The sequence below is a fragment of the Chlorocebus sabaeus genome, chromosome 8, assembly GCF_047675955.1.
Source record: "Chlorocebus sabaeus isolate Y175 chromosome 8, mChlSab1.0.hap1, whole genome shotgun sequence".
Classification (NCBI taxonomy): Eukaryota; Metazoa; Chordata; class Mammalia; order Primates; family Cercopithecidae; genus Chlorocebus; species Chlorocebus sabaeus.
Window position 1 is genome coordinate 130,295,241 of NC_132911.1, and position 25,770 is coordinate 130,321,010.

Here is a 25,770-nt window from a genome sequence, read left to right on the forward strand (position 1 = left end):
GAGGCACCAAGCAAAAAAGACCTAAATATAGGTGTAAGTATAGGTCTGCCAGTATTAGCAGTTTCCCGACGAAATGGACAAAGCAGCACTTCCAACACTGAAGCCCATAGTCATGGGGCCCAGTGTATGCACTCAGGGCTCCAATCATCTTTGGAGAACCACACACTTAATTATGAGACACCCAAGTATCGCCCGGCATCAGAAGTTAAGTCTTTTTTGTTTGTTTGTTTGTTTGTTTGTTTGTTTGAGACGGAGTCTTGCTCTGTCGCCCAGGCTGGAGTGCAGTGGCCGGATCTCAGCTCACTGCAAGCTCCGCCTTCCGGGTTCACGCCATTCTCCTGCCTCAGCCTCCCGAGTGTCTGGGACTACAGGTGCCCGCCACCTCGCCTGGCTAGTTTTTTGTATTTTTTAGTAGAGATGGGGTTTCACCGTGTTAGCCAGGATGGTCTCGATCTCCTGACCTCGTGATCCGCCCGTCTCAGCCTCCCAAAGTGCTGGGATTACAGGCTTGAGCCACCACGCCCGGTCAGAAGTTAAGTCTTTAACATGAAAAATAAAAGGCAAAACAAAGAAGCTGCACAAAACATTGCATTTATCAATATAAGATTTTTTTATTTATGTATTCAAAGAGGAAAAATATCAGAGAAACATAAAAACTGTTGGAAATCAAAATGATGAGACCAGTAATAGTTACTATCAAGAATCTTAACCAGAGAGTTTGAAGATGCAGTTGGGTCAATTTCCTAGTATGTGGAGCAAGAAAGGAAAAAAAAAAAAAAAAAGATAAAATGAGAAAAAGACCAAACAAACAAACCAAAACATTTTGATTTCAGTCCTGAAGATCCAGCATGCTAATGATAGCACCTCCATAAAGAGAGAATTCAGAAAATGAGGGTAACAATATCAATTACATAATTCAAGAAACCTTCTCAGAATGGAAGGCATATATTTCCAGAGTAAAAAGGCTGTCTAATTAATTAACCACTCATTAATATTTTGTAAATGAGGTTTTTTTTAAAATGTGCAAACCACCCAAATAAAAATAAAAGAAAAGAAAAAAGATGCCACAAATTTCCTGAGAGGGTGAAAAGCAGTTTCTCCGTAAAAGATCAAGAAGCAAAATGGCTTTGGACCATTTAACAAGACAGACTAGAAGGAATGCCCTCAAAATTCTGAGAAAATGAAATTATTCCGGCCGGGCGCAGTGGCTCAAGCCTGTAATCCCAGCACTTTGGGAGGCTGAGACAGGCGGATCACGAGGTCAGGAGATCGAGACCATCCTGGCTAACACGGTGAAACCCGTCTCTACTAAAAAATACAAAAAACTAGCCGGGCGAGGTGGCGGGCGCCTGTAGTCCCAGCTACTCGGGAGGCTGAGGCAGGAGAATGGCCTGAACCCGGGAGGGGGAGCTTGCAGTGAGCTGAGATCGTGCCACCACACTCCAGCCTGGGCGACAGAGCGAGACTCCGTCTCAAAAAAAAAAAAGAAAAGAAAAGAAAATGATTCCTAGTGTTTTCTACACTGTTTAAGTCTAATTTACAGTGGATGTATGCCTTAGTCTATTTGGGTTATAACAAAATACCATAAACTGGGTATCTTATTAATAACAGAAATTTATTTCTCACAGATCTGATGCTGGGAAGTCCAAGATCAAAGTACTGGCAAATTCAGTGTCTGGTGAGGACCCATTTTCCGGTCCAGAAATGGCACCTTCTAGCTGTGTTCTCCCAAGGCAGCTTTCTGGGGTCTCTTTTTTTTGAGACCCCATCTCCATCACCCAGGCTGAAGTGTAGTGGCCTGATCTTGGCTCACTGCAGCCTCTGTCCTTGGGCTCAAGTGATCCTCCCACCTCTGCCTCCTGTGTAGCTGGGACTATGGGCAAGCACCACCACTCCCAGCTATTTTTTTGTATTTTTAGTACAGACAGAGTCTCACCGTGTTGCCCAGCCTGGTCTCAAACTCCTGAGCTCAAGTGATCTGTCTGCCTCAGGCTCTCAAACTGCTGGGATTACAGGCTTGAGCCACTGTGCACAGCCCTGGGGTCTCTTTTCTAAGAGCACTAATCCCACTTATGAGGGCTGCATCCTCATGACCTAATCACCTCCCAGAGGTCCCACCTGCTAACCCCATCACATTAGGGATTCTATTATAACGTACAAATTTTGGGGGAACACAAACACTTAGACCAAAACAATGCACAGCAAAGATGTTTTCAGACAAACAGTATCTCAAAAATGTTAACTCTCATGCACCCTTTTATTTGAAATTTAATTAAGGATGAGTTCTGTAAAAATAAAGGCAAAAAACAAGGAAGAGATTTAAGAGTTGCAACAGACTAAGGGATCTAATATTAGAGAATGTGAGGATCCGGGAAGAAGGTGAAAAGTAGGAAGAAGGATGACTGTATCCTGGAATAAAGAAGGCCCTGAGATGGTCTTCTTAAAGAAGATGAAATTAAGAGACCCCTTCATGTGTCAGAATAAGATGAGAAGCCACATGGACAAGCAGAGAGACTCTGGAGATCACTTAGTGAGATGTACAGCAAAGGAAATAAACAATGAAAGGCAATTATTAACTTCAGCAAAAATGAACATCTGTGCAAGAAAGGGAACGCAATACTAATGAACTACATGATTTACCTGTAAATATACATATTTAAAAGGATCTGTAAATATGTAAATGTATGTATATCAATACACATTTATATATTTTGAATAATGTAAACACTGAATATTTATCTCACCATAATTATATAAAACCTGTTGGGGACAGGAAGGAAAAACTGTACGTGTGTAGTGTTGTTGGAGGAGAGTGAAAAGAAATCCTCATTTTCTATGGTGGATAGCAAAAGTAGTATTTAGGGACATGAAAGATATACATATATATGTATATCTTTATATATATATGTATCTTTTTATATATATTTATATTTATTATATATATATTTATGTATTTTTTATATGTATTTTTATATATATATGTCTACAAAGCTTTAAATGGTCTCCGGGGGCTTAGGGAATGAGACAATGGAAGACAGTTTTTTGAGTTTGTTTTAATAAGCCTTATAGAATTACTTGACTACTTAAAACATGTTCGTGGATCACTTTAATAAAAATAAAAACTACCAGGCTCAATGGCTCATGCCTGTAATCCCAACACTTTGAGAGGCCAAGGCAGGAGGATCATTTGAGGCCAGGAATTCCAGAGCAGCCTGGGCAACATAGCCAGATACCATCTCTACAAAAATAAGTAAAAATTAAAATGGCCGGGTATGGTGGTGCATGCCTGTAAGGCTCAGCTACTCAGGAGGCTGAGGCAGGAGGATCGCTTGAGTCTGGGAGTTTGAAGCTGCAGTGTACTACGATGGTGCCTCTGCACTCCAGCCTGGGTAACAGGGCAAGACCCTTGTCTCTAAATAATAATAATAACTAAATTTTAGAAAGAGTGGAGCCAACCCGACTTTGCTTTCTGTGACCATCCCATTAAGGTGAATTAGGGTCGGCTTCCCACGTCCCCTCTCCTGGGTAGAGCACTTGACTGCTGGGCTCCTTAAAACCTGCTGAATCTGGAGGATGGTGACAGATGACGCAGGTCCTTCCAGTGAAATGATGGTCTCAAAAAATGGAGAGGATGTGCTGGGGATTTAGAAGGCAGGGTAGCCGGAAAGAAGTATAAATTACCCACACCATAAGCTTCACAGAAATGCTGACGCTAACAGCCATGGGTGAGATTTTTGCAGTAAGTGTCAGCCTGATGACAGGTACCACAGACAGTTGCAAAAATGTCCGAGTTTCCCCTGAAGTTTTCTGGCAGGGCAGTGGGTTCCATCCTTAGGAGTGAATCAGCTTTGGTGAGTGTCATGATGGGACAGAGCCTTAACACCAGGGCCCCCTGACTCTATGCTCCTCATATTTGCAGGGAGCTGGAGGAGGTAAGCAGGACACAGCGAGGCCAGCATTTATTGACCTGCAGCAATCCAGCACCATGCTCTTTATCCGAAATAGAAAAAAATAGAAACACTAAAAGGCCTTGGTCTCTAGAGTTTTCTCTGGACGGCAGAGAATAAATTCTTTTCATCATCTTCCTACCCCTTTTATTAGCAGATACTGCAAATAGAGAGAATTCCATTTTGAACCTTTTTTAAGACTAGGAGAATTTAAAATTTTTTTTCAAGGTTTCTGCCTGTCTAAAAGTAAGTATATATGTTGAATAGTTCATAAATTTAGGAAAACATTCCAACGCCCTTTCTGGTTAAGAAAGACAAACCTCAGTGGTGATCTGCGTGGGGAGGGGCGGCTGTGGGGGGTGGAAGTTGAAACAGAGGGGAGAGAAAGTGCCCTGAAAAATAAAGGGGCTTTTTTTTTAATGTTGACTTCTTAAAAATGTTTTATTTCCGTAGGTTTTTGGGGAACAGGTGATGTTTGGTTACATGAGTAAGTTCTTTAGTGGTGATTTGTGTGATTTCGGTGCACCCGTCACCCAAGCAGTGTACACCGTACTCAACGTAGAGTCTTTTATCTCTCACCCGCATCCCACCCTTTTCCCCGAGTTCCCAAAGTCCATTGTGTCAGTGTTACGGCTTTGAATCCTCATAGCTTAGCTCCTAATTATGAATGAGAAAGTATGATGCTTGGTTTTCTATTCATGAGTTACTTCAAATCAAATAATAGTCTTCAATTCCATTCAGGTTGTTGCGAATGCCATTACTTAATTCCTTTTTATGGCCAAGTAGTATGGGCATGTGGGCTGGTTTCATGTTTTTGCAATTGTAAATTGTGCTGCTATAAATATGCATGTGCAAGTATCGTTTTTGTATAATGACTTCTTTTCCTCTGGGTAGATACTTAGTAGTGGGATTGCTGGATCAAATGGTAGATCTACTTTTAGTTTTTTAACGAGTTTTCACACTGTTTTCCATAGTGGTTATACTAGTTTACATTCATACCAACAGTGTAAAAGTGTTCCCTTTTCATGCCAACATCTATTATTATTATTATTATTATTATTATTATTATTATTATTTATTTTTTATTTTTTTGAGACGGAGTCTTGCTCTGTCTCCCAGGCTGGAGTGCAGTGGCGAAATCTCCGCTCACTGCAAGCTCAGTTGCCTGTTGGGTTCACACCATTCTTCTGCCTCAGCCTCCCGAGAAGCTGGGACTACAGGCACCCGCCACCACGCCTGGCTAATGTTTTTTGTATTTTTGGTAGAGACGGGGTTTCACCGTGTTCGCCAGGATGGTCTCGATCTCCTGACCTCATGTTCCGCCCGCCTTGGCCTCCCAAAGTGCGGGGATTACAGGTGTGAGCCACCACACCCAGCCCAACATCTATTATTTTTTGATGTTTTGATTATGGGCATTTTTGCAGAAGGGAGGAGGTGTGCACTGTGATTTTAATTTGCATTTCCCCAATAATTAGTGATGTTGAGCATTTTTTCATATGTTTGTTCACCATTTTGTATCTTCTTTGGAGAATTGTCTATTCACATCCTTAGCCCACTTTTTGATGGGATTTTTGTTGTTGTTGTTGTTTTGTTTTGTTTTGTTTCTTGCTGATTTGTTTGGGTTCTTTGTAGATTCTGGATATTAGTCCTTTATCGGATGTATATATTGTGACGATTTTCTCCCACTCTGTGAGTTGCCTACAATTTTTATGGTTTCAGGTCTTAGAATTAAGTCTTTGATCCATCTTGAGTTGATTTTTGTATAAGGAGAGAGATGAGGCTCCAGTTCCATTCTTCTACCTGTGGCTAGCCAATTATCCCCACACTATTTGTTGAATAGGGTGGCCTTTCTCCACTTTATGTTTTTATTTGCTTTGTTGAGGATTAGCTGGCTAAGTATTTGGGTTATTTCTGGGTTTTCTGTTCTGTTCCATTGGTCTACGTGCCTATTTTATACCAGTACCATACTGTTTTGGTGACTATGGCCTTATAGTATAGTTTGAAGTCAGATGATGTGATGCCTCGAGATTTGTTCTTTTTGTTTAGTCTTGCTTTGACTATGCAGGCTCTTTTTTTGGTTCCATGTAAATTTTAGGATTTTCTTTATTTTTTTTTCCTAGTTCTGTGATGCAAAAATCCTCAACAAAATACTAGTTAACCAAATCCATGACCATGTGCCTAGGTGATGATCTTTCTGTGATGAATTTCCCAGGTGTTCTTTGAACTTCTTATATTTGGACGTCTAGATCTCTAGCAAGGCTGGGGAAGTTTTCCTCAATTATTCCCTCAAATATGTTTTCTAAATTTTTAGATTTCTCTTCTTCCTCAGGAACACAGATTATTCTTAGGTTTGGACATTTAGCATAGTCCCAAACTTCTTGGAAGTTTTGTTCATTTTTAAAAATTCTTTTGTCTTTGATGGATTGGGTTAATTCAAAAGCCTTGTCTTTGAGCTCTGAAGTTCTTTCTTCTGCTTGTTTGGTGAGACTTTGCAGTGCATTTTGCATTTCTCTAAGTGTGTCCTTGATTTCCAGAAGTTGTGACTGTTTTTTATGTATGCTATCTATTTCACTGAAGAATTTTCTTTTCATATCCTATATCATGTTTTTGGTTTCTTTAAGCTGAACTTCACTTTTCTCTGGTTCTTCCTTGATTAACTTAACAATCAGCTGAAGTTCTTTTTCTGGCAATTCAGAGATTTTGTCTTGGTTTGAATCCATTGCTGGAGAGCTGGTGTGATCTTTTGGGGTATTAAAATACCTTGTTTTGTCATTGATATGGTTCAGCTGTGTCCCCTGCAAGTCTCATCTTGAATTGTACGCCCATAATTCCCAGGTGTTGTGGGAGGGACCCAGTGGGAGATAATTGAATCATGGAGTTGGTTTCCCCCATACTTTTCTTGTGGTGGTGAATAAGTCTCACAAGATCTGATGGTTTTATTAGAGGTTTCCGCTTTTGCATCTTCCTCATCCTCTCTTTGCCTGCTACCATCCATGTAAGACGGGACTTTCTCCTCCTTGCCTTCTGCCATGATTGTGAGGCTTCCCCAGCCACGTGGAGCAGCCAATTGGAACTGTAAGTCCAATTAAACCTCTTTCTTTTGTAAATTCCCCAGTCTCAGTTATGTCTTCTTTTTTTTTTTTTTTTTTTTTTGAGACTGAGTTTTGTACTTGTTGCCCAGGCTGGAGTGCAATGGCGTGATCTCAGCTCACTGCAACCTGTGCCTCCCAGGTTCAAGCAATTCTCCTGCCTCAGCCTCCCGAGTAGCTGGGATTACAGGCATGCACCACCACATCTGACTAATTTTGTATTTTTAGTGGAGACGGGGTTTCTCCACGTTGGTCAGACTGGTCTCGAACTCCTGACCTCAGGTGATCCACCCGCCTCGGCCTCCCAAAGTGCTGGGATTACAGGTGTAAGCCACCATGCCTGACCTCAGTTATGTCTTTATCAACAGCATGAAAATGGACTAATACAATTGTATTACCAAGATTATTTTTCCAGTTCCTTCTCATTTAGGTAGACTATGTCAGATGAAAGATCCAGGACTCAAGGGCTGCTGTTCAGATTCTTTTGTCCCATGGAATGCTCCCTTGATATGGTGTTCTCCCCCTTCCCCTAGGGATGGTTGTATTTTTGTTTAGTGTGCTGGTTTTGTGTTGATTGGCCTCCAGCCAGAGGTGGTGCTTTCAAGAGCACCTCAGCTGTGGTTGCACAGGGAGGATCACACAGGGTGTGGGGCTATAGAACTTCCAAGAGATTATGTTCTTTGTCTGTAGCTACCAGGATGAGTCGAGAAAGACTACCAGGTGGGGGCATGTCTGAGCTCAGCCTCTCCTTGGGCGCAGCTTGCTGTGGCTGCTGTGGGGATGAGGGTGGTGTTCTCAGGTCAATGGAGTTACATTCTCAGGGTGATTGTGGCTACCTCTGCTGAGTCACACAGCATGCCAGGGAAGTGGGGGAAAGCCAGCAGTCACAGGCCTCACCCAGCTACCATGTAGCTCGCAGTCCTAAAGGCTGGTCTCACTCCCACCATGCCCTCCCAGCAGCACCAAGCCTATTTCCAGGTAGGTGGTGACCAGGCCTGAGAACTCACACCAGACCACCAGGCTCCCCACTGAGAAAGCAAGCGACTCAAAGGTTTTGGCATCTCATGGACCCTACAGCAGTGATCCAGTTCCTTCAGACGGTCTGTGGATTCTCTCAGCTTTCCTGGTATGTTGCTGTGGTAGTTCTTAGAGCAAAAGTTTATAATGTAAGTCTCTACATGCTGGTTGTCTGTCCAAGTGGGAGCTGCAAGCTAGTCCTGCCTCCTATGCACCATCTTCAAATAAAGGGACTTTTTATCCCACACCAACTCTTCCGCCACCGCGCAGGGTCTGAGTCTCTTTGGTTGAGATTTTGGAATTGAGGAAGAAACAGGAGAGGATCACTGCAGGGAGGAACCACTTCCCAGGAACTGCTACCAGACTGGGACCTAAGGAGAACGAGGCTGTAAAACAGCTCATCCTTGGGAATGGCCAAGGAAATTTATGAAGAGTGGTATCTGATCCAAACTTTAATGGATATGTCTTTTTTATTGTAATTGCCGGATCTTATTTTTTTAAAAAAATAAGTCAATTAAAGACAAGAACTTTAATGTGATGGGGATATTTGAAGAATGGAAAAGGCCAAAAATTAAGAGATGATGGAAAGCTAGGATTTAAAGTCAGGATGTCGACCAGGCACAGTGGCTCATGCCTGTAATCCCAGCACTTTGGGAGACCAAGGCATGTGGATCACCTGAGGTCAGGAGTTTGAGACCAGCCTGGCCAACATGATGAAATCCTGTCTCTACTAAAGATACAAAAAAATTAGCCAGGCCTGGTGGCAGGCACCTGTAATCCCAACTACTCAAGAGGCTGAGGCAGGAGAATCGCTTGAACCCGGGAGGCAGAGGTTGCAGTGAGCTGAGATTGCACCACTGCACTCCAGCCTGGGCAACAAGAGCAAAACTCTGTCTCAAAAAAAAAAAAAGAAAAAAGAAAAAAAAAAAAGCCATAAAATAAATAAATAAATAAATAAATAAATAAAGTCAGAATGCTGACAGGAGGCTTTATAAGTGCTTCCCTCATTAGAAATCTTGAGAGGAACACTGGACTTCTCTCAATTATGTAGAATGGGGAATTAAGATAGTTTATTTAGATATTAAAGCACAGGGTGATATGACAGAACTCAGGAACATTAAAAGCTCTGTCTGTTTAATCATTAGGAAAATAAGAGGTGATGATTATCTTTTTTAACTGGAGTGTCTCTCTTTGCTGTTTGAACTATAAATAACATCCCCAAGTCCCTTCTGAGTCTGCAGTGGAAGAGGAGCAATATCTGGTCTGTTCCTTCTAAGGCACTAACTCTTCCCCATTTCATGCTTGCAGGAGTCCCAGGTACTTAACATTGAGGGGAAGCATGACTAAAAAGGGTCTGTTTTATTGAGATAGGGAAGCTTTCAAGCTCAGATAACAGGAAAACTAAGTTTTTAGTAAGTTCCAGAAAAAGTTTGTGAGAAATATACAAAACAGGAAGAAGAAAACTACAGAACATAAGTAAACATTCCGCTCGTGCAATCACAACGTGGAAGGGTATAAGGCAAGAACACAGAATCTATTTCATCAGAGAAGCAGTCTCCGTGAAGACTGAGTATGCACCAGTTCTGGTTACCTTTGTCACCCCTTCCTCAGAATCATGCTGTTATAACCAGAAAACTCATGTGCGCATGTGACCTAGTAAGATCCCACTGGGAGAAGGTCTGGGAGAATTTCAGGTGGAGAAGGATCAGGTTAGGTACAGAGGTCCCTGAAAGAAGAGGATCTTCTGTATTGCAGATGACTATATCCTTTGCTGACTTGGACATAGTCAGTATACACAATAATCTAAATGTTTACATCTCCACAGTGCTTCTCCTGCCACACCACAGGCCACCCTGCCTGGAGGGGATTTAGCCCCCAGCCTCCTGTGGGGCAGGGAACGGTGGGGACTGAAGCTTAGATGTTTGCATTGCCTTCCCTATCTGTGCTCCACAGAACCCAGCTTCACACCCTTTAATCACAGTTCTTTTAAGTGGAAAGTGGGGATTTCAATGGCACCTATCTCGAAGTGGCTTTAGGGGAATTAAATGAGTTAGTACATATAAACAATCTGAAGAGCGTTTGGCCCACAGTAAGGTTTGCTAATGTGTTTGCTATTGAAATTTTATTTGTTTCTTTCTCTTTTTTTTTTTTTGAGACTGAGTCTAGCTCTGTCACCCCCAGGCTGGAGTGCAGTGGTGCAATCTTGGCTCACTGCAGCCTCCACCTCCAGGGTTCAGGCGATTCTCCTGTCTCAGCCTGCTGAGTAGCTGGGACTGCAGGCACACACCACCACACCTGGCTAATTTTTGTACTTTTAGTAGAGGCAGGGTTTCACCATTTTGGCCAGGATGGTCTTGATCTCCTGACCTTATGATCCACCCGCCTCGGCCTCCCAAAGTGCTGAGATTACAGGTGTGAGCCACCATGCCCAGTCACTATTGTTTTTTACTATTATCTAGCAGAGAAAGTTGTAGTAGGACCTACAGTCACCACTTCCGTGTCTAGGCACAATATCTGTGATGGGAAATAGGGGGCAAGGGAGGAAAGAGCGTTGGTAGCTAAATAGAAGGTTTGGAATGGGTCAAGTTCAAAATGCAGTGTTGGGTTGGAGCTCTCGGCTTCCAGAGCATCCACAGTTCTTGCCCCAAGGACAATGGGCCACTTCCCGGGATTATATGAGAAGCCTACATCCAACAGGCCCAAACCCCGGGCATTATTGCTTGGTTACCAGTCCTTTCAGCAACCAAACAGAAGACATTCCCAGATACAAGGCAGATCCAGGAGGACTCTGAGTCTGTGGGGTGGGATTCCAGCATCCAAGTAATGCCAAAGCCTGCCAGCATGTACCAAAAGCTAGGAAGAGGCAGGGAAGGATGCTCTCCTAGATCCCTGAGAGAAACTGTGGCCCTGTCAACACCGTGATTTCATGCTTCTAGCCTCTAGAACCATGAGAAATAAATGTCTGCTGTTTTAAGCCACCAAGTTTGTGGTGATTTGTTACAATAGCCCTAGAAAACCAATAGCAAAACTTATGGTTAGTTGCCCCATTGCCTTCACCTACCTCACAGAAGTCTGTGGCCTCCTTGCTCACCAACAAACTCTTTCTAACTTGGAATTTTTGGAGAAGGGATTGGGGAAGGCATTAGTCCTTCTTCCTCAGCATACCACGTGGGCGCTTCGAACAAATTGTTCTACCTCTTCCCCAGAACTCTGCCTGTCCCAAGGAACAGTTGGCTACAGTCCATGTGGAGTGACTTAAATGAAAATTTAATTTCAGTTTCGTCTTTTCCTCTGGGTGCAGCCATCTGACATATATCTGCATGCCTACCAAAGGCCCTGCAGATCAGCCAAAAGGTGACCTTTCACCTCCACGTTTTCTGAAAGTACTAGATAACTTTTTCCGATGGCTTCATTTGTCCTTTTCTTTTGGAAGAGGAAAAATAATCTCCAGTGAGTCTTTCCAATTTATTTCAAATTTACTGATTAAAGAACGGAGGCTTAAAAGGTAAATCAATGTATAATGGTAGATATTCAATTCCCAGTTTGTCTTCTTTCTATTATAATTACAACAAGCTCCCTCTGTAAAATGGAAAGAAGCATGGGGTGGATTCAAGAGACCAGATTTATAAAAATACCTTTCTTTGCATTCACTTTTTGTTGTTTCTGTATGTTTATTACAGGGTATAATATAATCTTCCCGGAATAAGAATATGGATTAAACAAAGATTATACTCAATAAATACTTGAGAAGGGAAGAAAGGGACTAAGGGAGGAGAGGAGAGAAAGAGGAGGAAGAAAAAGAAAACAGGTTTAAAGCAAAGAAAGGAAGAGATAGAAAAAAAGTTTCTCACAAACGCAGAGGCTGCAGCTCTGAGTTGAGGCACCAGTTGAGAACAGTAGGAAAAAGCAAGTCCGAACTGGAAAAACCCACAGCAATATGTGGAACTAAACCAAGCCCAAATACCATGTCTTACATGTCTGACTGCAAGACATCACCACTGGTAAGATACACAATGATTTAATAAAAGACTTCCAGAAAGAGATGGAGTGGGGAACTAACCCTTCATTAAGTGTGCACACAGATGTTGCAGTTTCTCAGGGTTATAATTACAACCTTCCTGCTTTCTTCTTCTTCGTTAGTTAACTCATTGAGAAAAGTTACCAGTGTCAGCTAGGAAATGAAAAATCAACCTCATGGATGAGGTTAGGCTAGAGAGCTACAGCTGGGATCTGCTGCCAAAAAGGAAGCTTTACACACTTCCTCCAGGTCTAGATCTCCCTACTACCTTAAGTGGAATCCACAGAGCAACAAGTTTACCACCAACCTATCTGTAACCTTTAGATGCAGTAGACAAGATGTCATTTCTGGGTGAAGGCAGCCACATAGGCCCATGGCTTGGCACACGAAGTAAGCACTGCTTTTCAGCCCCTGCTGGTCCTTATGAGTGACTGGGTGCTTTTGTCAGCATACAAACAGCTCTGTTCTTTGCAGCCATCCTGCCAGGAACTCAATCTTCAATCTGCAGCATAGAGAACTTCAGTGTGGTCCAACCCTAACAGAGGAGCTGAGAAACCATAGGCCTCTGGATCTTCCTCTAGAAGAGGTCCGGGATCCAGGTGTTCTTACCTTGTTTAAGATGAACCAAATGAAAGAAACATCACACTAACTAAGCAGCCAAGTGGCCTGAAGAAATGAAGACAGGCAGATAGTGCAGGGTCAGTGGCCTGTGAAGGTCCAACCCAGTTAAGGTACACCAGCTAGTGCAGAGGTTCTTAATGTTTTGACCAATACCCCTGTATTAGTCTATTTTCACACTGCTATAAAGATCCTACCTAAGACTGGGTAATTTATAAAGGAAAGAGGTTTAATTGACTCACAGTTCTGCATGGCTGGGGAGGCCTCAGGAAACTTACAATCTTGGCAGAAGGGGAAGCAGGCACATCTTACATGGCAATAGGAGAGAGTGAGTGTGTGTTTGGGGAAATTTCAAACACTTATAAAACCATCAGATCTCATGAGAACTAACTCACTACCATGAGAACAGCACAGGGGAAACCACCGTCATGATCTAATTACCTCCCACCAGGCAGGTCCTTAACACATGGGGATTACGGGGATTACAATTTTTTTTTTTTGAGATGGCGTCGCACTCTGTCACCCAGGCTGGAGTACAGTGGTGTGATCTTGGCTCACTGCAACCTTCATCTCCCAGATTCAAGTGATTCTTGTGCCTCATCCTCCCGAGTAGCTAGGATTACAGGCATGTGCCACTATGCCCAGCTAATTTTTGTATTTTTAGTAGAGATGGGGTTTTGCCATTTTGCCCAGGCTGGTCTCAAACTCCTGACCTCAGGTGCTCCGCCTGCCTCAGCCTCCCAAAGTGCTGAGATTACAAGTATGAGCCACTGTGCCTGGCCAGTATTACAATTTGAGATGAGATTTGGGTGGGGACACAGAGCCAAACCATGTCACCACAAGAAGAGATATGTTTTTTGTTTGGTTTATTTCATTTTATTCTCTAGAGCAGCCAGAAAGGGAGGAGATGTGTTTTATATCCATGACCCAATACACAGACACACAAACACAAAGACACATACACACACATATGCACACATGATCAAATTAAAATGGTTTTAGAAACAATAGTTACAATAGTGTCTGTATTTTGTTTTATGTAGATCTCAACCTTTATTGATTTAATGACCCCTGGTCAAAGTTTACAATTGGTTTGTAAAGATTTAAAAAAAAAGATTAAAAAAAAAAACCCTGAACTCATAAAAGTTCCTTAAGAAGCAGTGAGTGGGAGAAAAATTAGACATTACCTTCCCAATACTTCCAAGGGGGGAAGAAATTCACATTTGAGGGGTCCCAGAAATAGGTAAAGAAAAAGATAGTGTGACCCTGCCTCTGAGACACAGATGAAATAGTTTAAATGATGGATGACAATTTCAGAAATACCAAAATAGTTTTAAATGCTTTTTTGAATTAAGGAACCATAGTCTTTTTCCTGAACTGTGACTTGAATCAAAAGTATTTTGTTTTTCTTTTTTTCAAATATGCCATACTGGATGCCTTCAAAGTGTGACCAAATCAATGCATTATCTGAAGTGACTCAACTGGAACAAACCAAAACAACAAAACACTCTTAGAGCTGAACCAATATTTTGTTTCCTTCAAGCCTCAATGGAGCCTGAGACTAAAGGCTTCTGAAATGCTGATCCTAGAAGCTGAAGGGCTGTCTGCTCAAGCTGCTCTGCTTCCCTGACTTGCACCCTGTGTCTTAGCCATTGCCAGAGGCTCTTAGCTCCCCCAACAATCCCTAAATGCTGCAGGCTACAAATCTTTGCTCATGTAGCCCCTTCTATTTGGATGACTGTCCTTCCACCCCTTGGTTTTCTATCTGCTTGATGAGCACCTACTCGTTTTTTAAAACTCAGCTCAAGAATCACTTCATTTATTCATTCATTTATTCATTCAATTTCCAACAAGTTTTAATTGAAGGCTCACCATATGCCAAGACCCATGTTGGTTATTGGGGAAACCAAAAGTCAATACATAGTCTCTGTTTTAAAAGCTTACAGTCTAGTCAAGTGCAATAGGTTCTTGTATCATAATGTGGTGAGTACAATTCAAGAGGCCAGTAATTAATTCAAGAGGCCAGTGCTTCACTCCAGTAATCCCAGCATTCTAGGAGGCTGAGGTGGGAGGATCACTTAGGCCCAGGAATTCGAGACCAGCCTGGACAACATAGCGAGTAGTGAGACCTCATCTTTATTAAAATAATAATAATAATAATAAATACACAGGGCATTATCAGAGCACAGAGGGAGAGCCCTTGACTTAATGCAATAAGTCATGTAAGGCTCCTTGAAGGAGCTGATGCCTGCCACAGCTGGAGAGGTGAGTAAAGAGGAAAAGCTCTAGGGTACAGCAACCATTTGAGTGAAATATCATTATTTCTAATTTGGAGATAAAGAAACAGAGGCACAGAATCGCTAAATGTATTTCCCAAGGCACAAAGTTTTCAAATAACAGAGTGGTATTTGATCCCAACACAAGCTAACTCTTAATCATTAACTCAAATGGTCTTTAATTTGCTGTAGAAATCCAAATGAGGAGGAGATACCAGTGGAGACTGGACAAACAAGAGGAAGAAACTGAATGGGTTAGGCATGGGCTATCAGATCCATGGTAGGGCCAAGTACTAAGCCTTGAGAAGACTTACGGAGGAAACAGAGTTTGGGGTAGGGATAGGGACAAACCCTATTGTGGTTTGGGACCTGTGGTAAAGCAGGTCTGTAGCATCAAGTCCATGCAGAGTATGCACATCAGTGTTACATGACAGGGTCACCTGCTGGATGAGCAGTCGTGATTTATTTTTATTTTTTTATTTTGTTTATTATTATTCTTTTTTTTTTTTTGAAATGGAGTCTTGCTTTGTCACCCAGACTGCAGTGCAGTGGCGTGATCTTGGAGATCTCGGCCCACTGCAACCTCTGCCTCCTGTGTTCAAGCGATTCTCCTGCTTCAGTCTCTGGAGTAGCGGGGATTACAGGCACCTGCCACCACATCCAACTAATTTTTCTATTTTTAGCAGAGATGAGGTTTTGCCATGTTGGCCACGCTGGTTTTGAACTCCTGACCTTGAGTGATCTGCCCGCCTTAGCCTCCCAAACTGATGGGATTACAGGCGTGAGTCACCGTGCCCGACCTTTTTTTTTTTTTTATTTTGTTACCCCAACCCATTATAGGGAATGAAGCAGTAATAATTTCAAAGTCAAACTAAGCTAGGCATAAATCTTGTCTCTGGCAGTTATTAGTAACGTGCCCTTGGACAATGCACTTATCCTTTATGAGTGTCCTTTTTTTTTGAGATGGAATCTCTCCCTGTTGACCAGGCTGGAGTGCAGTGGCATGATCTCGGCTCACTGCAACCTCTGCCTCCCGGGTTCAAGCTATTCTCCTGCCTCAGCCTCCCAAGTAGCTGGGATTATAGACAGAAGCCACCATGCCGGGCTAATTTTTGTATTTTTAATAGAGATTAGGTTACACTATGTTGGCCAGGCTGGTCTCGAACTCCTGACCTCATGATCCTCCTGCCTTAGCTTCCCAAAGTGCTGGGGATTACAGGCGTGAGCCACCATGCCCAGCTGATTTATTTATCTATATACTAGGGAAGGCAATATCTACCTTATAGGGCTATGATGAGGATTAAATTAAGCAAGATTACGTGTAAAAGTGCCAAACATATTTCCTGGAACACAACACGTGTTTAATTCCCATTACTTTTACTTCCATATTGCATCCTTTAGGTGCTTTCTCTCACATTAAAGAGACATACCTAAGTCCTTCAACTTCCTCTGCCACAGACTGGGCAGGAGCTTGGAACCCAACCCCATTATGATACAAGTGAGTTCCTGGCAACAACCCTGACTGGAAGTGGCTCAGGACAGAGTGTCCCATGACGTGGAGCAGAACTTGTTAGATTAAAGATGGAAAAAACTGGGTCCATCTTTAAGAGCTGCCAAGTGAACCAGGAACCACCCATCCCCTGCAGGAAGGAACTGTTGTGTCATTAATAATACTTAGCATTGTCCTAGTGTTTTTCCAAGCTAATTAATTCTGTTCCAAATCCCAGAAAACAAACGACTGAGTGAGTTGGAGACAGACCTCTGTTTCTGAGACAGAAGGGTAGAGAAGCATGTCCTCTGCAGTGACTGGGGGAAGAGAAAAGCCTCATCAGCACTTCTTAGAGCCAAGTCACCCAGGGCAAGGAAAGGGCATTGAGTCCTGGAGATGGTGGGCACTTACCTCCCTATCTCCAAGATCTTCAAACAGGAACAGTCACCCGAAGTTGCAGATACAAGAAGGCTCGCCCACCCCTAGGACACGTTGCCCAGAAGTAGCAGGTGTTGGCAAGCTGGCTCCATGGTCCAGATGGAAAAGTTTATCCTTCTCTCTCTTCCTAGAGCACAGGACCAAGCTTATGTGCCAGGACATGACATGTAGCTGACTGGTCAACTCTGCGCTATTTAACTCCATGAGTACTTACTTTACAGACCAGAATCTGGAAATACCAAGAATCCAACTCAGTCTCCTCCCTTTATGGGAGTGCAGAGTCAAGTGTGAGAGACCAAAGAGGCAGAAAGTTTCATTGTGAAGAGAAATACTCAGATGAGGGAGTACAAAGGATGTGTGGCAGTCCGAGAGTATGGCAAGGATTCCTGGAAAAGAATATTTTGAGCTGCTTGGAAAGATGATTAAAAACAACAAAACAAAGAAATGGACAGAGGACTTAAGGTCAAGATGCTTAAAGTTAAAAAAAGGCAAAGCACATTCAGGAACTTGAACATAATTCCTTGGAGAGTTGGGGAATTTCAATTTGACAATGACTCGCGTCATCGCAAAGGAAAGAAAGGCTTGTGACAAGACAAACAAGTGTACAAATATGTACAGTATCCAGTGAGGGTCCAGAGGAAGAAATAAAGATTAAAGGATAGGAGAGACTACTTTTGCCTTGAGGGGAAGGAAGAAGTCAGGGGCTGGCTAATGGGTAAGGGTCCTGGCTTGATAAGGTCCGATTTCTCAGGCGGAAGGCTGAGAAATTATTGTTACTGTTCTTGTTTCCTTTGTAGGGTCTGTGTAGTCACTGCAGAGTGCAATATAAGAAAGCTCAGGTGTGTGACTTTGCTTTTATTAGGCAGAAGGCTGAGAAATACTTAATCTGGCTTCATCCTGTTAGCCAATCGCTGACATCCTCCTTGCCAAAGACTCTTACTCCATGAGATAGTATTTCAGTAGGTCTGGGTGGGGACCCAAGAATCTACACCCTAGTAAGCATCCCAGATGACAGAGATGCAGGACACCCACACACCTCATTTTGTGAAGAGTGGTGGAAAGGTCCTGGTGCCCCGGCTGTACTCAAATGCACCCTGACTTTCATCTTTTCTATTAGCAAAAATAATAATAATAATAATTCCCAAAAGCTACAGCACCCACTATGAGAGGGGCATGGCACTGCAACAGAGATTTTTTTTGTCTTCTTCTAAAGTTCCACCTTTTCAAATCCAGAATAGCTCCTGAAACATATTTTCAAAGATTGTGTTCCTTATAGGAAGTCCTTCAAGGGAAGGGACACATCTTACTTGAAGGCACATCCCAGCTCCTAACATAGACTGGCCAGGTAGATTGCAAATGCTTGTTCAATTAACGAAGCTGACTTCCTTTTATTTTCTGAAAAGTATCCTGTGCAAATGTTAGCAAGCATTATGTTAATTTGTATGGATACTCAACGCCTAGGAGACTCCCTGCCCTAATTCTCTCTTCAACAATGGGAATCTGGTCTCTAGCTATTCCAGGATTACAACTAGCACAGGGACTAATGATTTTGTGTGTTGGCAGTATTATGTTTCCTTCGTGGGGTCTGTGCGATCACTGCAAAGTGCAGCGAACATAAGAAGTCTCAGGTGTATGACTTTGCTAGTCATCAGTTCTAGAACTCTAGAAAAGTGACTGCTTGTCTCCATGCTTCAATCTCCTCTTTAATAAAGTGAGAAAATTAGATTATTTCTTCATTGGTTCATGCAATGTGCCAAGCACTATCCTAGCTGTGGGGAGTCAATGGTCAATTAGACACATTCCATTCCCCCCCAATGACATAATGAAGAAAAATGACACCACCCACTATTCATACAATCACCCATATCCAAAATGTGGAAGCATCTTGGGACTGCCCTCCTTCTCTGATTCTATCAGTTACTAAGTCTAGATCATTCTCTAGCCTAAATAATTCTGTAATCAATTTCCTCTTCTCTATCCTTACTGCACTGAAATCCCAACCACCTTCCAAGTGGTCCCTGCCTCTCATATGACCTATTAAAGTTCGTACTGTTCTGTAGCCCTCCGTAGCCCTCCGTTGAGCTTTCTAAAACGTAAATCTGATTCTGTTACTACTCTGTTTACACATCTTTCCCTGACTCCCTGGAGTCATTAGATAAGTAATAATAGCTAATAGCAATTGTTAATTATGCACCAGGCATTTATCTAAATGCCTTTACACACTTCAACTTATTAGCTCACAGCAAGCACAGAAGGAAGGTGCCATCATTGTCCTCACATATGCTGGTTATTTGTCTGTTAGCTGTCAGCTTCATTGCTGACTTCCTACGTTCATCTTTATAATGCAGGGGGTGTGGAAGCCTGCAAACTACATGTCATAGGCTGTGATCAGCTGCCTTCTGGTTGGGCTCTGCCAGTGAAAAGCCTTGGGACAAGACTCAAATGCTGGAGGGAAGGAGAAGTTAGATTTTGCATTGTTTTGGTTTTGTTTTATCCCTGCTTTCACGGATGCCTCCCCCAGTGGTGACACATCAGTGGAAGTGCAACTTCTGGCCCCCTGCACAGCTTCAGGGACCATCTGATGGCAGTAACAGCAACTGCACCTCCAGAAGATCAGAAGCACATGCAGGCTGGGCTTCTGCCAAAGGCTGGTAAGAGCTCCCTGGCCTCTGAGTTTCTCCCTTCTCCCTTTTACTCTTCTACCTCTTCCAAAAGACTGTAACCAACTCCCTGTATTAAATCCCTCTCTGCTGGAAATACCTCCAGTGCAATCTACTTTCTTAACTGGGCACTGATGGGTACACCATTTAATGCACAAGGAGACCCAGGTACAGAGAGGTTAAGTAACTTGTCCCAAGGCAAACAGCTAGCAAGTAACATAAAGCACAGATAAAGAAAAAGAAAAAAAAACAAGGTATTGAATTAAGTCAAGGTTTCTTAAGCATGTCACGCAAAGCCCTTCATAATTATCTTCCTCTCTCCATCCATATTCTATGGTCTAGCTGGAAAGTGACGCCTAGCAGGAGATTGTGCTTGGTTGTTTTTGTTAATAAATGAAGGAACGAATGACAGATGTACCATACTTGTATAAAACCCCAGCAGGATATGTGACTGCAGTGCACATTGGATGAATCAGTGAATAAATAAATAATAAACAAATGAATAAACTCCAAGCACACAACAAATAGACCTGGGTAGCAATTCCCTGCCTCTGTGTTCCTCCCACCCTCAGACTCAGAGCCCTAATGCATCCAAGAGACTGAATGTTCACATCACTTATACAGAGTAAGCATGCAATAAATGCATATTTATTAAACAAATGAAGAGAAGAATCCATCAAAAATGCAATCAATCAAGTCATTACCGAATGATGTTTAAAATTCTAGCTTATTGAACCACAAAAATCTTCCAGAAAGAAGGCACAGAAGAAAACCTTTACATTTTCCTAAAAACAAAAACCTCTAATATAACAACCAGCAAACAATTAGACGTTAATGTCTCTAACCAAAAAAAAAAAAAAAAAAAAAAGTAACCACAGTTAATCTCAGGGGATATCCTGTACGAAAAGGGAAAAAACAATGAGTCATGGATTCTAACCTCCTGTTTATAACTGGGGCCCACAAATGATCTGTTGCTGAAGGAGAAGAAAGCCATTAATCTCCCAACTCAGGGAGCAATTTTATATTTTGAATAAAAACAAACAGCATTAAGGAGGGAAATAAATCAGATATGCAGTAATTAGTTTGAAGGAGCCGGATTTTCCTGCCTAACACTCTCTTTGGAACTTCTGCCTTATCCATCAAAGCAAAAGTGTATCAGATGACATGGAGATTTTCCATTCCCTCTTCAGACAAAATTAGTCAGTTGATCTGAATAGTAATTTGACAGGACCCAGAAGGGAGAGCATGAGTGATGGGATTATAATAAATGCAGGAGAGGATGCTTAATAAACTTTGGTGAAGCCCTGGATCCTACACTTTTCCTCTCCTACCCTCTGTGTAACGCCTGGTTTATGAAATTGTTCCTTTTTTCTCTGTGAAATCTTAGGAGGCTTGGACTTTTTTAAAATAAAGAATCTAAAAAGGACCTTATTTGTTTTCTTACCCAGTATCCTTATTTTAAAGATTTAGAAAGTTCAGCCCAGAAACAATAATTTACTTGCTTAAGTTTCCACAACAAAATCAGCTGAAGCCCCAGGATCAAAATCCTGGCCATGTGCCTCCCAGCCCTTTGCCTCAAAGCTCAATAAAGACAAAAGCACAAATGAGATTGTGAAGTGGTTCCTTACTGAAGGGCAGTCTTGGGTCTCATGCATCACTTTCTGGGTAGGAGCTCCCTTGATATGGTTTGGCTTTGTATCCCCACCCAAATCTCATCTTGAATTGTAATCCCCATGTGTCAAGGGAGAGACCTGGATTGGATCATTGGGGTGGTTTCCCCTATGCTATTCTCATGATAGTGAGTGAGTTCTCATGAGATCTGATGGGTTTATAAGGAGCTCTTCCCCCTTCACTCACCTGTCTCTCTCACCTGCTGCCATGTAAGTCGTGCCTCTTCCCCTTTGCCATAACTGTAAGTTTCCTGAGGCCTCCCCAGCCATGGGAAAGTGTGAGTCAATTAAACTCCTTTCCTTTATAAAGTGCCCAGTCTCGGGTGGGTCTTTATGGCAGTGTGAAAACAGACTAATATACCCTTTGATGTGAAACCACAGAGGAAGGCTGCTCCTCCTTTTTCAGGCTTCCTCTGGCGTTTTCCCTCCAATTAGTCACTCTCTCCAGAGTCCTCTATCACTCATTTGCACCTTATTCTGAATTCTAATGATGAAGTTTTTTTCTCCCCATTATTTGGGAATGTTCTGCTAACAGTTGTTTTTTCAGGAACAGTTTGGTAACTGATTCATTTGAGGCATAGACATAATGAGTTTCTCCCGATATATCTATAAACCCTTGCATAGTTCCCTTTACTATTGTGAATGGAGCTCTGTGAGTAAGTTGTCCCTTTGCCTTTCATCTCCCACCATCCCATCTACCCCATGTGGGTCTATACATCTAAAGTTTAATAACCCTCCAGTGGAAAGAACAGGAAGACATCGAAAGATTAAAGATGCTCATCAATGCATTGGTTTCTAATAAAAGTACAATAATTCAAAAGCAGAATATAAATGTCCATCATTAATGAACAGCTAAGTAAATAATGATTCATTATTCATACAACAAAAACCTATGTAGCTATTAAAAATAATATAGAGAAGAATATGTATTAACATAAGATGTTCAGGGTACATTGACAACATGGTTAATATGAAGATGTTATCAGATAGTAGTTATTATATGATGTAACTTATTACAGAAAAATGCAACAGGTTTTTACTGGAAAAAAGTATGACATGATAGTCCCAAATATGTGATATAAATATGACTTTTTATTACATTTCATAATATAGTAAACATTCATTTTGTAAGAAAAACAACACAACGATGTTGTTTTTATTATTTTTAACAAAATATCCAAGCAGTCACTCTGCTTAATTAGACAAACAATGAAAGTAATTATGGGCAAGTGTTCTCTGTGACTGTAAATATTCAGAGGGGGCCTGGGTGGCCCCAAACTTGAGTCACCACTTTACTTTATTTTACCTCTTGTTTTTTTTTATTTATGAAGTTTCATTTGAACAGAAGTTTCTAAGGGCAGGTGCGTGTATGTGCTTCGTTCTGGTTTCTTTTTGAGTGAGTAGAATGGGTTCTTATCTGTGAATATTCGCTCTTTATGGACAACAGTAGGCATGTGAACAATTATTGAGAGTCTTTGATGTGTCAGATGTCATCCTAGGGCTGTATACAAAAGTTACCCTGTTTATTTGTCATCACAGCTCTAAGAAGCAGGTATGACTTCTGCTCATTTTGAAGCATAGGCATAGAGGCTTGCAAAGATGCAGGGACCTGCCCCAGCTCATGCAGGCGGGCAGTGCTGGGCTGAGAGTGGTGAGAACTAGTCCCATCTCCTCCTACCCACTGCAAGCAGGCTACCAGTTTGGCTGGGGGTTGTTGGTTGAAGTATATCCCCCATCACCTGCAACCGAATTCTTATACTGAAGCCCTAACTGTGCCCCACCTAGTATCTTAGAATGTAAATTTAATATAATATAACCTTATGTGGAGATAGGGTCTTTACAGACACAATCAAGCAACAATGGTTAATGAGTGGGCCCTAATCTAGTAGGTATACTTAAAAAGACTGGTAAATATAGATACTTAGTAAATATATATACTTACAGGGACTGGTGTCCTTGTAAGCAGAGGAAATTTGGACACAGATGCATCCAGAGGGAAGATGATGTGAAGATACAAGGAGGAGATAGCCATTGCAGACCAATGAAAGGAGCCTAGGAAAGATTTCTCCTTCTGTTGACTAAAGAAAAAAATGAAGCTTTTAAAGAATTAAAGGTAGCTTCATTCAGAAGCCTTACTGAGCACCACAGACTGAGGCCAATAGCCCAAGAGCAGCCCTTTAGAGAGGTCCTATCAGACTACCCTGAGACAGTATTTAAGCCAATGCCTGTATACAGGTGGTACAGGTGATGGAGGTTTAATATAGGCAAAATCACATCAAACTTGCCAAGAAGCTACATTAAAGCAGAGTTACATCAAGGTTGACCAGATGTACATCAGAGTACATCTGGTTACAGACTACAGAGGCATAATCACTAATTCCATCAGACGTTGTTTTATAAAGTGTAGGAAAAGGCAAAGGCTAGGGCTATTTATCTTTTAAGGAATGTAGTGACTCAGGCAAGAGATGGGGGGCCGTGTGCTCTATCCTGTTTTGTCTTCAAAGAATCCTCCCAGAGAGCTGCACTTTGTCCCAGCATCAGGGGCTTTGTGAAATTATGCTAGCAAGCAGAAGTGAGCAAATACAGCTTTTTGCATCTGCTACTTTGTCTTCTACTTCACAGCTCTCAAAGGAGCCAAGGCTGCAGATGCCTTGATTTTGGACCTCCAGGCTCCAGAACTGTGAGAAAAAAAATTTTTGTTGTTTAAGCCATTCAGTTAATAGTCCACTGTTACGGCAGCCCTAACAAACCAATAAAGTGAGTTACCTGGTGATCACGTGAAACGTCAGCTATGATGACAGAAAGGTGCCCTTAAGAACACAAAACAACTGGGGTCTACTCTGTGGAAGCCGAAGGTTGCAAGGAGTGAAATTGCAGGAAAGGAAGAAATGACAGTAGAAGAGAGGCCCCAGGTGCTCGCTCTGGCAGCACATACGCTAAAATTGGAACAACACAGAGAAGATTAGCATGGCCCCTGTGCAAGGATGATACACAAGTTTGTGAAGCGTTCCCTATTTTTATAAGTTAAAAATTTTTGTTTAAAAGACAGGAGGTCCCAGGAAGCCCTGCTGCCTCTCTGCCCACCCTGCCCAGGCCAACTCTGCTACCAGGAAGAAATCCACAGGGCCAAATTATTCAGTCACGTGTACTGAGGCCAGAAATGCATTATTTAATTTTTTGCAGCAGATGTACCTTTTTAACACTGTTTTGTTTCAGGCTAAAATTACAACATTAAAATTTAATATTCAAACGTGAGCATGAACTTGCATTTCTTGAATGTCCACCCATCTTTTTCCTCCAGCATATGTGGAATGGCAACAGGGGAGGGGTGGGAAGAGGACAAGGCTGTGGCTGCTGGTCTTATCTCTGCATCTGAGTGGCTCTGTGGCCTTGACCACATTGCTCCACTCCTTTAGGGTTCAGGTCCCTCCTCTCTCAAATGATGGAAATAACCTGGGTGTTCTAGAAGTCTCCTGCAGCTCAAAGTATTCCCCAGTCTGTGTATTTCTGGAGACTGGAGGGAGCCAAGAAGTGATGGACAACAGATGCCTGAGCAGAACTGATACGTATCTGCACTTTTGCCATCATCAGAAGTTGGAGGGGTCTTGGAGAGAGCCATGAACATGAGCATCTCCAAGTGTTGATAGGTGTGTGGCCTCAGCAGGGTCCCTCCAGACTTTTAGGGAGACAAGCAAATATAAATTCAGAGTGGTTGTTCCTATCCTCTCTTGTAAAGGATAAAAGGTAAACATTACATTTATTATTATTACTATTATTATTTTGCGACTGATTCTCGCTCTGTCACCCAGGCTGGAGTGTAGTGGCAGGATCTTGGCTCACTGCAACCTCCGCCTCCCAGGTTCAAGCAATTCTCGTGCCTCAGTCTCCTGAATAGCTGGGATTACAGGTGTGTGCCACCACACCTAGCTAATTTTTATATTTTTAGTAGAGACAGGGTTTCACCATGTTGGCCAGGCTGGTGTCGAACTCCTGACCTCAAGTGATCCACCTGCCTCAGCCTCCCAAAGTGCTGGGATTAGAGGCATGAGCGACCGTGCCCAGCCTCATTACATGTATTCTAAAAATTAAAGATTTTCTGACTGCAAAGTCCTGGATTATTTAATGAAGCTTCTGTGACTGTGTATGTCTGACAGTATGTGTATGTGTGTGTGTGTGTGTGTATGCCTATGTCACACATGCATGTGCCTCAGTTTCCCTGGTATCCCAAGAAGATTTTTAGTTTTTCTTTGGGGAAATTACACTTGAAAAGCAGGTACTTCAGAACTCCTTCCCTTTCTGTACTCTGAAGTCCAGCTCTTAATTTCTACTGTTGGTGAGAGTGCAAGTTGATGTCACCTGACTTAGTACATGGGCGTTCTCTCTAGCCTCTCAGGTTGAAAGTCTCCCTGCTGTGGCTCGTATCCTCACTCTAATCTATGAAGGAGGAATTTTTTTTTTTTTTTTTACTAGACGTTTACATGAAATTAGACAGAGTTAACTTATCTCTCTCCTGGCACCTTCTTGTGCAGGTCCACCAGTCAAATCCAG

General features: G+C 42.3%; 1 non-coding gene across 1 annotated transcript; it reads left to right on the forward strand.

Annotated features, from left to right (window-relative positions):
* The first annotated feature begins 24,134 nt into the window (after positions 1 to 24,134).
* Positions 24,135 to 24,241, forward strand: LOC119625003 (U6 spliceosomal RNA). Its single transcript, XR_005241153.1, has one exon. It is a non-coding gene; the product is annotated as a U6 spliceosomal RNA (small nuclear RNA).
* Positions 24,242 to 25,770: the final 1,529 nt, after the last annotated feature.